This window comes from Protopterus annectens, chromosome 4.part0 (assembly GCF_019279795.1).
Source record: "Protopterus annectens isolate FY-2018-M chromosome 4.part0, PAN1.0, whole genome shotgun sequence".
NCBI lineage: Eukaryota > Metazoa > Chordata > Ceratodontiformes > Protopteridae > Protopterus > Protopterus annectens.
In genome coordinates this window covers 304,746,282-304,762,790 of record NC_056733.1, presented here as the reverse complement: position 1 = coordinate 304,762,790, position 16,509 = coordinate 304,746,282, and the positions used below count along the sequence as shown (strand labels likewise).

The following is a 16,509-nucleotide window of genomic DNA, read 5'->3' as shown; positions in this document are numbered from 1 at the left end:
TACTCTTCAAACAGTCGTTATGCAGTCTCCTTGAACAATGAATGCTGTTTAAGAATTTTAACTTTCAGTTTCTCACATCGAGAATTGGGAAATACTCAGATAAATAAAATCTACTACAGTAAAAGCAGTTGCTTCGGGTAATGTGTGCAGATGAGTAAGTCATTTAAATAATTCTTTATGCTTCTGTGACAGATGAGAACATAAAAATAACAAACACTATTAAGAGGCAGATAACAGCAATCTGAGGCAAAAATCAAAGCCTATAGAGGAAACCTGCATTTAGTCTTGCTGTACATCACTCCGCAAGACTGTTTACATTCAGTGCAAAACACTGCATTTGTTTGCATTTCTTCTAATCTTACAGTGTGGCCTGATGGGTGCATGATGTTTATTTAATATTATTTATTTGTGTTAATGAAACATGGATGAGTCCAAAGATGCATAAAGGGATATGAGATCGAGAATGAACAAACTGTCTTAATCACCAGTGGTGTACAGTTCTCTGGAAAGACGAGCACCTTCTTTGGCCAATGTCTGTTGAGTCTTGAGTGATGTAACTGAAGCCTCTCACCCCTTTGTGTACATATTTACCTTGTAGGTGGGGAATTTTAAATTTACAAGTCCATGGATTCACTTGACTTGCTGCATTGATATGATGGCTTTCACTTTTCTGTGTGAATTGTATGTCATTCGCAAAGGCTTATATGAATAAAAACACCTGTAGGTTTGAAAGTGCTGGGAATGCAGGTCTTGAAAATCAGTTGTCAAATGTAGCCATTCCCAGCTCATTGCACATGCTGTGAATTTTGAAATGCAGTTATTTGTATAGACTGCTAGAGCCTTGCAAAGGAACAACTACCTCAGGGTGCTCTTGATGGAGTTTTTGTCTTGCTAAGTAAAAAAAATCCTGAGTGCAAAGTAAAAACACCTCAGAATTTACATTGTTATATTTTCAAACCATTGCTATATTGTTTGGCATGTATTTAATGTCTAGCAGGTAAAGGCTATTAACTGTTGGTGAAGGAAAACACTGGCAAAATACCAGTCACATTAAGGATGAAATACTGCAAGACAACACAGTTTTATTTTGTGTGATGACAAGATAATAATCAGAAAACAGTAAATGTTACATCACTTTGTACTTGTATTATTCACTTAATGTATATAAATATAACTGCCTTCAGTATCTATGAAGTCATGCTCAAATTATAAGCATTTGACTAGGCACCAGCTATATTTGTATTTCTCAGTTTTAATAAATTATTGCATGAGTCTAGACACTGTTGCGTGTTTTGGTTTTTTGAATTTCTCAGCAGTTTAAAAAACTGTATGCCACTTCAGTGGCTGTTGTGCTGTTGAGACAGCTTTTTTGCCAGAATTTTTAAAGTATCAGGATTTATTAAACATTAAGACATTTCACAGCAGCATACAGAGCAAAAGATGAGCAAGTGTTCACGTTTTGTAGAAGACATAAGCTGCTTATTTGGAGTGTGACAATAAAGTTCATTACATAGCCAGGAACTGTAGAGTTAATATGGTAGAACAGCAAGCTTATCACAGAACTGTTACCTTACTGTTTCCTGTAGTTCATAACATGCCATGTTATCACTTTAAAATAATGATATTGGTTATAGATTATTACAAACCTCAGAGCAGGTTGCAAATCTCATTGTTGCTGTTGAGGACCAGCCATACCTCTCAAATGTGTCTAATTTTTTAGGAATGTACCTAATTATGTCTCAGAATTTTGCTCCACCCCCACAAAACTGGAGATTAAAAAAAAAAAAAGTGGTGTCAGTAAGCACTTACAATCATTAGTAAAACAATATATAATCATTACAGTCATAGAGCTGTTTTATTTCAGAAAAAAATGTTAATCTGTATCCTGTTAATGAATTTCTAATTTTCTAGTGCAAGTATTTAAGCAGTATTCCTAATTCAGGGGATTTTTTCTTAATTCCAGAGGTAAAAGGTTGAGAGCTATGAAGGCAGATACCTGTATGGGCATTTGTAGGGCCGTATTTAAAGAAAAATACAAATTAATCTTTTGCCTTTGGCAGGATATTGAAAGGAAAAGATGTCAAGCTTTAAGTATATATTGTTCTTATAAAATTAGGTTATGCCCTTTAATATGGAATTAAATTTTATGGTCAATGTGTGTGGGGTATGTGGTTCCAGAATTTCTTGGCTTTTAATGAATTTATTGGTGCTAGAGTTTCTGTTCAAGTTAAAATCTGTTTGACAAAAGCTGCAAAACAGACAAAGCTTCTTAGTTTAGTAAAATGCCACCACACTCTTGTGGGGCAAAAAGCTGTCATGTATTTCATATACTACCCTACACAACCATGCTGAGCTTGCCTGATCTTCAGACAGCTCCCCAAATCAAAGTCAGGGTAGTTTGTGCTGAGAAGATCTGAATGTATGCTTTCAGTTTTATTAACACTGCATACCTATGGACTGGAGTAAGAAAGAACACATAGAAGGTACTTTCAAGAACGTTTCTTTGTTGGACAAAATATGACATCAGAGGGAAGTATGAATGAAGTGCCATTTGACTCTACAGTGTATATGGTGCAGTTTGGGGTGTTTGTTTCTGACCATACCTGATATGTATGAAATATAACAGACTAGCATTGTGCATCTTCCACTTCACAATCTGGATTTCATTGACTTTCTCTTATAGTTTAAGTTGCAGAATCAGTGAGTAACTAGCTGCTTCCTGCTGGTGGCATAGCAGAGCTCTCTAAGTGGATTCTGCCTGTTGGAATAAGTATCAAGACAATATGGATACAGTATTGCACAAGTATGCATTGTGGTTATTTTTAAAAGTGCATATTACACACTCCTAGATCTTAGTCATCATGCGTGGCTTTTTTCTTTGTAGTTTAATAACTTTGGTACCATTTACTGAAATCATCAATAAATGTGAAGGTGCACAGATCTACAATGGTGTAATGTGTCTAAAAAACTTAAAAGAAGCTTGCACCTGTTGAAATAGATAATTGTTTCTTGGATGAGTATTTGCAGTTGAGGAAAGTCCACTATCAGTAGAGGCCTAGGTAGTGAAGTTCCAGCTATACATGCAAATCTCCATTCACATAATATGAGAATGTAGTTTGAAAACAAGATACAGGTGCTACTAGCTTTATGGACATGATCATAGAACTTTTCTGTGCTACCTATACAGATAAGAACACAGAAACAATATGTAAAGATGTATGGAGATGGTGCGTATAAACAGGTAGCGACATAATCCTACACAGATCGATTTTTCACATAGTAAATTGTGTTAAAAATAATTTATATGGCATCTGTGCAGTAACAGTTTGGCAATCATTGTGTAGATATTTGCAATAGTGAGGAATTGTCTCATACAGTACTCAAAAGGAATTTCTTAATAGGAATAAGTAATGAATGAAAATTAGTGAGATAGAAGAGAAGCAATCATATTAGGAAATATGGTCTTTGAAAAGAACTTCTTTGGATGGTCAGGAGTGTTTATAGGTATTCATGGTTAGAATGCCCTTAATGTCATGTCTGTAGTTGTTAATTTGGGAATTGTTACAGGGGGTTGGCATGATTATTATGAAAGAGTTTATTGAGAGCAGAAATAAGTAATAATCTGTGGGGAAAATATTAGTAAATAACTAGTAAGTATTACAGCAGGGATTGATAATGGCAATAGTCAGCAGAAGGATATTGGGTTATGAATGTAGTGTTGTAGGGTTTATTACGTCTGTCAGAGTGCATAAGCAGTTCAGAATGTTCACACATATCTTCACTGTTTTATTTATCTTTTCATTGTTTTGTTATGAAAAGAACAACTATAACTTTGTAGTGCACACATCTCCCATTACAGAATTATGTCTCTGGCCACTTCATTCTCCTTCCCCAGAAAGTTTCTACCACTGTCCCAAGTGCTTGAAAATCATCTTTCCTTATGATGAGTAATGCTTTTGACTTCTGTGGAAACTGTGAGAAAGTGATCCCCTGATTTAAAAATTGTATCCTGATTGCAGAATCATCCACAAGGGATGTGGGTGTCCTCTCAGCCTCATCCACTAAATGAAAAAAATTAAGACTACCTAAACAATGGTCCAACCTGACCACAAGATCCTGCAAAGCAACTGCCAACGAGTAACCTTGGTCTCTGGGATGCAGATGCAGAGTCCTCCATACATCGACCTGGCCGAACTCCCTAATGAAGTTCTGCAACAAATGCTTGCACACAAGAAGCAAAGGTTGCATGCTGATTACTTGTATATTAAAGGGCCCAGGGCTGGGTTGCAATTCTCTGCCAGAATTAAATATATCTACCACCCATCTTGTCGGTGTTCTTAGGCAAGATTTTCAGAGCTTACATCATCCTTGTTGGGGCCTTAGTAGTTGCTTACAATCAACCATGTTTAGCCATGCCTTATCCTGGCTACCACCTGTCTTTCCTGTTTGGCCAGTGATCCTCCTCCAAGTTTAGTGACTGAGGCACCAGAAACAAGACCCCTTTATTAGCTCCATTAGAATAAATTTCCAACTTGCAACACATTCCACTGGCTCCAAAACAATCTACTACCCTTTAAGCTTTGTCTTGTACTTTGGAGTTTCTTAAAATATTCCACACATACCCTGTATTTGTATCTTGTAACCAGTCCTCTAGCATTCCAGGAAGGAAAAAGAAGAAATTTGGAAGATAACATCATACACTGCATTTTCCTCCCTGAAAGAACTGCTTGGCCCTTGTACACATTCACATGGCTTTATATTATGAGACAACTCTGTAATGTCTGCTGGGCTCAAGTTTATACATGAAAGCACTGAAGAGATTTCCAAAAGGAAAACCTTTAATAAGAATTATATTTTCATTCAAATTACTAATTTCTTTGATAGAGCTGAACATTTTAATTATGAAATATTTCAATATATAGGAGTTTGCAGCATTGCATAACTGTTAACCAACAAATAGCACCCAAACAGCTAAGGTTGACAGCATCAGGAAGTCAGGGGGATTCAGAAAATGATCTTAATCCCTGTTGTCACTCTCAATAAAATAAATTCTTGCTGATGCATCCACAAAGGAATATCTGCTTCTGTTTCCCTTTAGTTATTGCCCACATTGACAGGCAGCCTCTGGCCTAGAACTAATGTTAGATGTGCCTCTGACATCAGTGGACATCCTAAAACAGATCTGTCAGCCCAATGCTCCTTGCCTAATGATGCAGGTTACCTTACAGGTAACATCCAACTAGTTTAACTAGCTTAAGAGAGGAGATCATTAATGGTAACTCTTCATGTTGTCCTGACATCCATTTCAGTACAAGCATTAAAAAAAGAAACCCTTAAAGCGTAATGGAATTTTTTCTGATTTGAATTATCTTACACCCATGTCACAATAAAAATAATTATGAATTGTTTCTAGATTGGATAGGGCTCCCCATAGCCAAGTGCAAACAGCCTCATGCTTCAAGAAGCTCTGTACCTAGATTTTTGTCTTTCAGTTGTCCTTCATTTTGGCCACATGATGATCCCTGAACAAAGCTGCTTAGTCACATCCATAAAAAAAAAAAAAAATCAACTCCTTAGGCAATAGTATTGAATCTAGAGAAAAATGCAAAAAACAATTCTGTTGTTTCTCCTAGCCCAGGGGCTATGCTTTCCTCATTCCACTGCTGCAACAGTGAATAGCCACTCTGAGACTACTGAGCACAGAAGTCAGAATTACCAAAACACATCAGTCCGATGCCAACAGCTAGTCTCAATGCAAGGAAATGAGGGATTAGTCTAAGAAAAATGTGATTATGTGATACTTCCCTTACCGGATACTCAAAACTAACTAAGGTGGCATGCTACCCATCATGATCCCATGCACATCTGTCCTTTTTGCATTTTGGGAGACTTTAGTTTTTTGCAACAGTGATAGTTTTTTTGGTTTCAAGCCTTGGGTAGACAGTACATAAAAATGTTTACACAGTAGTAGAAATTAGGATCCTTTTCAGGCAAGAACTATGACAGTGTTGGAGGCTATTACACAATCCTTGCTGTATAGGATTGCTGTGCAGAACAGATGGAGACTTTTTTGTTCTTTTGTTCTAGCCATTTTAACATTTCTAAAATGATGCTTTGATGTAGTGCATGCTCCTTTTTGCTTAGAAATTTAGCAGTATGATTGTAAATGGATTCAGTTTTATGTAGAACAGTTTTATCAGTACTCATGAGTATAGCTTGTAAAGATGTTTTAGTATGAATAGTGTGGTATCGGTATTTACAGTTGCTAATGTTAGGAAGCGGGAACTTGTATAAAGCTGATTTTGCTTAAATGTTTCACTTATTACTGTGCATTTGCTTGATGGTAGGAGGAGACCCTGAGCATATGTAGTCTGCCTTTAGTGTTTTTTGGGGGAAGTTATTTTTGGCTCTTTTAGCTGACCACTCAGGTGCACCCAGGTCACGTTATTGTACAATGTTAAGTTGTTAATCTTGCCTTCATTCTTGCTGGATGGGTTCGGAGCCGATCCTCGGCTCCGACTCGGCCAATACTAAAGCTCGAGAGCTAATTCCACCGGCTCGAGGCTCCCCTATATCTCACAATGCTAGGCGGTAAGTACTCAGATCTCGTTTGCCGCTTAGCTGCAAGGTGCTTTCTTCTACCGGCTCTGGCAGGTTAGTGAGTTTTTTCTACTTAAAAACTTCAAATATCTACCCCTATCCTTTTTATTTAGTTAAGTTTATAGTACAGGGTATCCTTTTAGTTTAAATCGGGTTTCCCTCGTTTTTTATTCCCTTTTTATCCCTTTTTAAGTTCTAGGCCTTTGGCCCACTCCCCTTTTCCCTTTGTCATTCAGAGTGATTGGGGTTTTCTTTTTGGTTAAAGGGTGTGTCTGTGTCTTTTGGTATACAGTCTCCTTTTCAAGGATGTCTAAAGACTCCAAGGTCTCAGGCTTCAAGAAGTGTGACTCGTGCTGTCAGAAAATGTCTCTGACAGACTGTCACACTTCTTGTGTCTATTGCCTGGGACCTTTGCACCTGCAGGACTCCTGTGCTGTTTGCCATGCATTCAGCCCGAGAGTCCTGCAGGAACGCAAAAATAAACTTATTCTTCGAGGCTTATTAAAGCCTGAAGGCCCCTCGACCCAGTCTGCGTCGGGGAAGCCTTCAAAGACTTCCAGGCCGTCGGCTCCAGCTTCAGAGCCGTCCGCTGGGAGCATTAAGGCTGCTTCGACATCAGCTCTGGCTGGAGTCGATGTTTCAAAGTCTCAAACCGTTACCTCGACTCCGGCCGGAGCCGAGGTTGCTAAGACTCAGTCGGCTCCGATAGTTTTATCGGAGCCACCTTCTAAGAAGAGGTCGAGGTCCCCTTCCATCGGCTCCATCCACTCTGCCCCGGGATCCCCTCTTCTGTCGGAGCGGAGCCATAGGTCCCATTCCTCTCGGTCCTCCAGGCTGTCCGACCATGACTTACAAAGGGTGGTGAGTAGACTTCTCAAGTCCGAGGCACTGGCCCAAATGCTGCATAGCCCTACTCAACAGTCAGCGGCTATTCCCATCCCTGCTTCTGTTCCTCCTGCGACTCCTTTGAGTTCAGAGCCGTGGCTGTCGGTGCGTCGGAGCCGATACCCTCCCTTTCGGCTCCGTCGTCTGCTCCGATTTCCTCTTTGGAGGGATCTCAGCGCCAGGCTTCCCTCGTCGGCTCCGAGGGGGCGAGTGGCATCGGACCCTTGTCCGACCCCGTTCTCCCTCTCGGAGCGTCGGCGCTGGTGAGTTTGGCTCCGACATCGGCCTCGGAGCCGTCCCTGTCGGTGCCGGGGGGGTCCTTGTCTCCTCGGAGCGGGGACCTTAGGCCTTGGCTGATAGGGGCGCCTTCGAGGTCATGCGGAGCATGCTAGACCCCGTGTCTACCCCATGGTCAGCTCCGTCAGCTCCTCCCTCTTCAGTGCCTGCGGTGGTTTCTACCCACCCCCTCGTACCAGACCGTAGAGAACCAGCCCCTCAGGTTTCCCCATTGGGAATATCCTCTTCTTCCGAGGCTTTTCCTGATCTGGCAGGGGAACCCCCTCGGAAAAGATAGTGCAAGAGGAAGCACATTGACTCCCCTGAGTCTATCACCTCCGACACCGACTTGGAGGAATCTGAAGATTCCCCTCGGTCCCCCTCTGAGGATGTCTCCTTTGCTGACATCCTTGAAATCCTTAAACAGAGGGGGAACTGGCCCGCCCGTAACCCTTCAGAGGATGAGTCTGTCTACCTTGAGGCGTTTGGCTCTCGCCCTTCCACCTCCTGGGTGTCTCCTCCCTTTGATCCCTCATGGAAGTGGTGGCAAGGAAGGCTTGGACGGCCCCTGATTCAGTGGAACTTACCCCAAGGAGGCCGCCAGAATTTATTACTGCCCCGAAAGAAAAACAGTTCTTATCTAAAGGTGTCTCTGTTGATGCCATGGTGGTGGCCGCAGCCACTAAGAAGGAATTAGCCGATCCTTTGGTACCTGTCCATTCTCCTAATAAGGAGTCTAGGACCATGGACAGGTACGGTAAGCGGATGTTTTCCTCAGCGACCTTTGCCATGCGGTCGCTGAACTACATGTGTCACTTCACCCGTCTCCAGAGGGATTTACTCAAGGATATGGGTGATGCTATGCAGGATCCAACAGCTGAGGGGTTCCAAGACAAAATGAACTCCCAGTTGGCAACCCAGAATTCGATTGTCAACTCCTCCATGCGGCTTATCTCATATGCGGCTGATGGGGTGAGTAGGGCCGCAGGCACAGGTGTAGCTTTACGACGCCATGCCTGGATGCGGCTTTGCAATTTTGCAGACCCTTTCAAGGCATCCCTCACCAATTCCCCCTTTGATGGCTCAACGTTGTTTGGACCTCAGGTGAAGGATACATTGACTAGGTGCGAGCAGGAAGGTAAGACTCTCTCTGCCGTGGGAGTCTGTTTTTCTACCCCTACCAGACCTTATCCCAAAGGTCAGAGGGGGGGGCGGGATGTGGTTCCGCAAACCACAAGGAGTCTCATCTGACGCACAAAGTTGATTCCCCTCTAGAGGCAGAGGGGGGAACAACAATAGATGCCGCCCTAGGGGCAGAGGTGGTACGCAAAACCAGGGTAGCAGAGAGACTTTCTCTGATAAACCCTTTCAGCATCCCTGAGGAGCTGCCCGGCTGACCACCTTCTGAGGCAGTCGGGGGAAGATTATCACTGTACCCAAAAGCCTGGCTTTCCCTCACTCAAGACAAATGGGTACAGTCAGTCATATCCGAGGGTTACAAAATCCCCTTTATTCACATCCCATCCCAACCCAAAGGATCCCTTCCAGATGTTCCACCCAGTCTAAGGGAACAAGCAGCGTTAGAAATATCAAAGCTGCTGTCAAAAAGAGCTATCCAGCCAGTCCCAGCAGACCAGCAAGGATCCGGAATCTACTCCAAATTCTTTTTGGTACCAAAAAAAACAGGGGACTGGAGACCAATACTGGATCTCAGCAAGCTAAACAAGTATGTGAAGAAAACAAAATTCCGGATGGTCACGCTACAGTCCATTCTACCCTTCTTGGGTCAGGACAATTGGATGTGCTCGATAGACCTTCAGGATGCTTACTACCATATCAAAATGCACAGACGCTCCAGGAGGTTTCTCCACTTCAGGCTGGGAGCCAGTCACTACCAGTTCAGAGCCCTGCCCTTTGGTCTCACTACAGCCCCCCGAGTGTTCACCAAATGTATGGCAGTGGTCGCGGCTCACTTGAGATGTCAAGGATTCCAGGTGTTTCCATATTTGGACGACTGGCTCCTTACCGTCACCACCAGGCGTCAACTTCTTCTATCCAGGGACTTCACCATTCAAACTTGCCAAGCTCTAGGCATTTCAGTAAATTTCGAAAAATCTGCCTTGTCACCTTGTCAATCTATTACCTTTATAGGCGCCACCTTAGACACAGTTCATCTTTCTGCCAGACTGACAGAGCAAAGAGTATCAGATATCCGCAAACACGTTTACCTCCTGCTTCAATGCAACAAGATCAAATCCAGGGTAGTCTTGAAGGTATTAGGACTCATGGCAGCTACCATTACACTCCTCCCCTTAGCTCGTTTTCACATGTGGATCCTCCAGTGGATGCTGTTTTCCCAATGGTCCTTCCAACAGCTCCCGATGTCTCACATCATTCTGCTAACCCAATCATGCAAGAATCACCTGTCTTGGTGGATGACATCACCTCAAGTTCTTCAGGGCAGACCCTTCATCCCCCCCCCCAATCGCCACGGTGACAACGGACGCCCCCCTGATCGGGGGGGGGGGCATTATCAGGGCAGGACAGTCCAGGGCACGTGGCAATCTTTCAAGTGCCACTTGCACATAAATGTCTTAGAGATGAGAGCAGTGCTTTTAGCGTTGCAAGCTCTTCAGGACTCTCTTCCCACAGGGACTATTGCATTTCAGACGGACAACATGTCCGTAGTGTGGTACACCAACAAACAGGGCGGAACGAAGTCCTATCCCTTATGTCGAGAGGCACTCAGACTTTAGCAGTGGGCGATTTCTTCTCAGCGGTTTCTGATAGCAACGCACATTTCCGGGAAGTCCAACGTGATTGTGGACAAGTTGAGCAGAGCTATTCTCATGCCTCACGACTGGTCTCTAAAAAAATCAGTGCTGGAAGAAATCTTTCGAAGATGGGGCCGGCCTTGCTGCGATCTTTTTGCTACTCCCCAAAACAGCAAGTGTCACGATTTCTTCACCCTCTTCCAGGCCAACCCACCAGAGACGCTCTAGTCCACGATTGGCCCCGGGGACTTCTGTATGCTTTCCCCCCCTTTTCCACTGATCTATCAATTAATTCAGAAAAGCGATCACCTCGAGAGTCACTATGATCCTCATTGCCCCTTACTGGCCTCGACAGATATGGTTTCCGTTCTTGCATCATTACCTCTTGGAGCAGCCTTGGCATCTGGACCCAGTGCCAGATCTTTTGACCCACCAGTCGGGCCAGCTGCACCACTCCCTCCAATCTCTCAACCTCACAGCGTGGTTTCTCCGATTCCTACCCTAGCCAGGCTTCCCTTAATTTCTCATTCGGTCCGTAACATCCTGATAGCCTCTCACAAGTCTTCTACCAGAAGGATTTACAATAGTAAGTGGAAACGTTTTTCCTTCTGGGCAGCATCACAAAATATAGACCCCTTCACTGAACCTATCCAGTCTATCCTAGACTTCCTGGCAGAGCTCTTTCATTTAGGCTCTTCTTCATCTACCATTAGAGTACAACTAGCTGCTATATCTAACTTTCATGTAGGTGTCTCGGACTCCAGTATCATGTCCCATAAACTGTGCAAAGCCTTTCTAAGAGGTGTCTTTTTGCTCAAGCCCCCAATCAAAGATCCCCCAATTCAGTGGGACTTGAATTTGGTCCTAGCGTCCTTGATTCTCACCCCCCTTCGAACCTGCGGCTTCATGCCCTCTTAAGTTGCTCTCATGGAAAACACTTTTTCTAGTAGCCATAACATCAGCTAGAAGGGTATCTTAACTTCATGCTCTTTGCAGTCGCCCTCCTTACTTAGTTTTCCATAAAGACAGGGTGTCCCTCTGGACTAATCTGTCCTTCTTGCCTAAGGTTTCCTCCTAGGCAAATCTAAACCAGACTATAGATCTCCCTGTCTTTTTCCCTGATTATTCCAACAGGTCGGAACAAAAGTTACATTTTCTAGATGTTCATCGCCAACTTCGATATTATTTAGACAGGACTAAACAGTTCAGGAAATCTGACCAGCTCTTCCTGTCTTATGCGGAAGGGAAGTTGGGCCTTTCAGTTTCTAAAATGTCCCTTTCAAGATGGCTTACCTCTGTAATTACCTTCATCTATGAAATCAGACATCAAAAACTGCCTTCAAGACCTAGAGCTCATTCAACCAGGGCATTAGCTACATCTGTAGCTTTTCAGGACAGGCTACCAATAGATTCCATTTTTGCAGCAGCCACTTGGGCTTCTCCTCATACCTTTATCTCACATTACAAATTGGATATGGCCTCCAGAAACCGTGCCAACTTTGGTTCCACTGTTCTCAAGAGTCTGTTCCGATAAGCCACCCGGGGTAAAGTGCTAGGGAGGCGGTCCCATCCAGCAAGAATGAAGGCGAGATTGACAACTTAACATTGAGAAGTTATGTACCTACCATAACGTTCCATGTTAGTTGTCTTCTTCTCGCCTTCTTTCTTGCGTCCCACCCTCCTTTCCCCCAGCCTGGACAGACCAATAGGAATTTTTGGGATCTTCCATTGGGGCTTCCTTCCCACATGTTCTACCACCTCTATTCTCCCTTTTATGTTTGTGGTAGCTTATATACAGGTTTATATAGAGGTGGGTTCTTTTTCTCTCTTCTCCATACTATGGAGACTAGAACTGCTTGGTTTTAGCTATCAAACGAGATCTGAGTAGTTACCACCTAGCATTGTGGGATATAGGGGAGTCTCGAGCCGGTGGAATTAGCTCTCGAGCTTTAGTATTGGCCGAGTCGGAGCCGAGGATCGGCTCCGAACCCATCCAGCAAGAAAGAAGGTGAGAAGAAGACAACTAACATGGAACGCTATGGTAGGTACATAACTTCTCATTATGTTTATTGAACTGACCTTGATCTCCATGGGTTAATCCCAAACCATCTCTGGGACTTTTTAGGAGATTGAGAAACCTGGTTCATCATCACACTGCTACCCGGGAGTGGTTTTACTGCCTAATTGCAACCCCTTTGAACTCTCATCCCATACCCAGGTATATACAGTAGGGTCTGTGGCATGCTGAACATGCCTCCATTAGCAATTGAGGCTTGCCCCATACAGTTCAGCAACCTCTCCTGGACCCCCAGCTTCTGCCAAGGATCTGAGGTGCTGCTTCTGGGAATGTCAGTCCAGGGCAGGTGCACCCATCCTCCTTACCTGCAACATCAGGAGTTTAACCAAACATGGGCCATAGTCAGGACTTTATTTATCTACTCCACTGACACAGGCCTAGTCTGACCTTTAAGTGCATTTAAAATTCTGTCTTCATTCCCCCTTTAACTGTTTCTCCCCATCCATGTTCACTTAAATGAATTCATGGATTCCATTCCCATAATTCTTTCCAATAATCAATTCACAGCCTTCTCTCTGAAGAACTTTTAAAGATCTAGTGAAAAAAGTGATTGCTAAAATCTGCAACTGTTATTTATAGTAACCTTTTCTCAAATACCTGCTATGAACTTGAACACCACCCATTTCTTTTTACTGTGTCTTTTCAGGTATGTAGTGAGTAATCTACAGCCCCTATAGCCCCTGTGATCAACCTCTTTGCCATTCCTCTCCTGGATCATTCTCGTGGCTTTCTTTGGACTCTTTCCAGTTTGATGTCTCTCTTGTTTTTTGGCTTCCTGAACTGCTCCCAGTACTAGTGGTATGGCCTGAGCAGGGCTTTGTATAGCGATAACATTACCTCTGTTTCTAGAATCTGTAATTCGAGGATAGAGCCTACAATTCTGCTCGCACTACTTTTACTTTGCTCCTGGTGGTTTAGTGCAAGTATGACCAGCATCAAGAAGTACTTTTGCTGTTGGTTTTCAATCAGTTCTCCTCCCCTCAGCTGATACTTAACACTAGGATTGCTGAACCATTCCACACTGAATCTAAGTTGCCACCTTTCTGCCATTTTTTTTTTCAAATCCTTCTATAGAATACCCCTTCTCCTTCATGGCTTCTTTGTATCTGTTTTCTTTTATGTCTATAACGGAGGAAACAGGATCAACCACTGAGGTTCTCTACAAGTGATTTAGCCTTATTTCTGACATCATATCTCCTACCACAGCCTCCTGCAGCAGTCCAGTTCCTCATTCTTGGTCTTAAGCCCTTTCTGTGCAGCTTTCTTAACAACTTCCTAGGCTGCACAGAGTCAAAAGCCTTGTTTAATTCTAGCTAAGCTATGTCTGCCAGTCATTCTGTAAAAGTCATAAAACTTGTTCAGATATGATAGTTTCATAGGTTCACAGGAGGTTACTAGGCTAGCGACCATAGAGCCTTTACAAGCATAGCCATGTTAATCCCAAGTATCCCCATTTGTTCTTTTTGGGTAGTTTGCAGAATGAATTTATGAACAGAGCAGGTTTGTGATCAACACCGGCTACCCCCTGTCCATGAAGGACATTAGTGCCACCCCAGGGGCGAATTTGCAGTCTCCCATTAAGTTATCTACATTGTGTTTGAATAGGGTCAGTAGCTCTGTTTTATGTGAACAGAAAGTCTATTCCAGAGAAGTGGCAGTCTGTGGGAGACATATCTGTCTCTCCAGCATGTTCTGTTAATGTCACAAGCTAGATTGAGATCCCTAGAGCAAGTGACTCTTGTGCCATTTGACTTGCGGTTCTGCAGCATTTACATTCGGGCAGGGTTAGAGATTGCCCTAAGGGCCAGGCACAAGTCACCTCTTAGCAGCCTATAAAATACAGGGTAAAGTGGTAGAGCTTTCATCCTGTCCATATAGGTTATGGTTTGGAGTCCCTGTATTTTCTTAGTGAGAAGCCTCTGAGGTCTCTCCAGCTGCTGCAGGTGCCTGGTGAGGTACATACAAAGGGATGCATTATACTCTATTAGTGGTCTGATGAGGGTCGAGTACAGTGGAGTTATGATATCCCTTGACCTGGATGCTATGCCCTTGCTTATGAAGTGTACTACATAGAAGGCCTTCCTGGTGGTCAAAGGTAAGATTGCTATCAGCCTGTGTTCCCAAGTCTCCCACCACTGGCTTGGAACTTGGGGGGGGGGGTGCTGTCAATATTGTAATATGTAGGGAATTACGTTTTGCCAAAGGGAATAATAATGCATTTCTTGCATTTAGTTTTAGACCTTGGCTTTGGCACTAATTATTTGTTTGTGTTAGCCCTTCTTGTAATATGTTGACAGTGTTGGGGGACTCAGTGACTGCTCGCAGTTTGCAGTCATCAGCGAACTTGGTGAACCAAAGGCCATCTACTATGACCTGGACTTCTGAGAAGTAGATGCCAAACAGTATGGGGCCAGCAAAGACCACTGTGGTACTCCACTGGTGACGGGTCTACTGGTGGAGGTGGAATCACCAGTTTTGACAGTGTGTGTTCTGTCGGTGAGCCAATTGGCTACCCATTGAGTAACATAAGGGTTAATCATATCTGGGAGGGTTTCTCAATGATGCCAGAGTGGGGAATTGTGTTAAAAGCCTTTAACAAAGTTGAGATAGGCAGTATGCACCTTCTTACCTTCATCTATGGCTTTGGTGACATTTTCAAAGAAGTACACCAAGTTTAATAAGCATGATCTACCCATAACGAAGGCATACTGGGTTGGCTCCAGGGTTTGGAGATTTCCTATGTCCTTGTTGATAAGGGTCATGATAATTTTTTCCATGGCCTTGCAGATGAGGCTGGTTAGACTTATGGGTCTGTAGTTCCTAGGGTCAGTTGATAGCCCCCTTTGTGCAGAGGGATTACTGTTGCTGTTCTCCATTCTGCAGGAACATAGCCAGTTCTCAAGGTATAATTAAAGAGAATGCCAAGTGGGTCCACTAGGTCTTGTTTTAGATTCTTTAGTAAACAGCCTGAGATATTATCTGGTCTTATTGAGGCCGTGTTTTTGACCTTGGCGAGTGCAGAAATGACCTGTTCTCTAGAGATACTAGGCAGAGGTCTGTTGTCAGGAATGCTTTGGTATATGGAGGTGGGGATGGGGGGGGGGTGAAGTTTGCGCTGAATCTGTCAGCTAGCAGGTTGACGAAATCTTCTGGTGTAGTATAAGTGATCTCATGTACAACCAGTTTGGCTCATAGCTGGGCATTCCCTTTTACACTTCGAACGTTGTGAAAGAATGCCTTATTGATTATCCTTGTCTAGGGATGCAATTTATTCTGATTTTCTTGTTTAGGCTTAGGCAGGAACTCTTCCTCTGCAGAGTGATATCCCTCTTGCTTTTGGACAACAGTTTCTTCCTCTTGTTATATAATCTTTTATACTTTAAGTCCATGACGGTGGCTTGTTTTTATGGGAAGACCTGGTTTTGATCCGGTCAGGCACAGCAGAGTTTATGCAGTCATTTAAGTGTTTGTATAGGACATTTGCATACACTTCTGCATAGTGATCATTGATGTCTGTGATTGGGGGTGATATGAAGTTTTTATATCATTACTTAGTAGGCTGTAGTTAGTCTTGGTAAACTTTTTTTATCATTTTTCTTTCTGTGAAGGTATCACTTCCAGTAGTTACTTCAAACGAGACAGATTTGTGGTCTGACCTAACCAGGCAGGGCATCACGCATGGGGAAGTGCAGCGACCTCCCCCCCATGTTGATGAGTACTATGTCCAGAATATTAGAGCCCCTAGTGAGAGTGCAGACTATCTGTTCCAGAACATTTGTGTTAACAAAGTCTGGGAACCTCTGGGTGAGCATGTTTTTGCTTGTGTATATTCCCCAGTCTATGGAAGGATAGTTGAAATCTCCTATGACTAAGGTGCTGGGCTGTATGGTGTGGGAT

General features: G+C 43.3%; 2 protein-coding genes across 5 annotated transcripts in view; one reads left to right on the top strand and one right to left on the bottom strand.

Moving 5' to 3' along the window:
• The window catches only part of KSR2 (kinase suppressor of ras 2), a 2,556,886-nt gene that overhangs the window by 1,402 nt on the left and 2,538,975 nt on the right, over window positions 1-16,509 (top strand). The window lies entirely within an intron of this gene.
• Window positions 1-16,509, bottom strand: part of RFC5 (replication factor C subunit 5) — a gene marked incomplete in the record, with an annotated part of 1,139,084 nt that overhangs the window by 516,087 nt on the left and 606,488 nt on the right.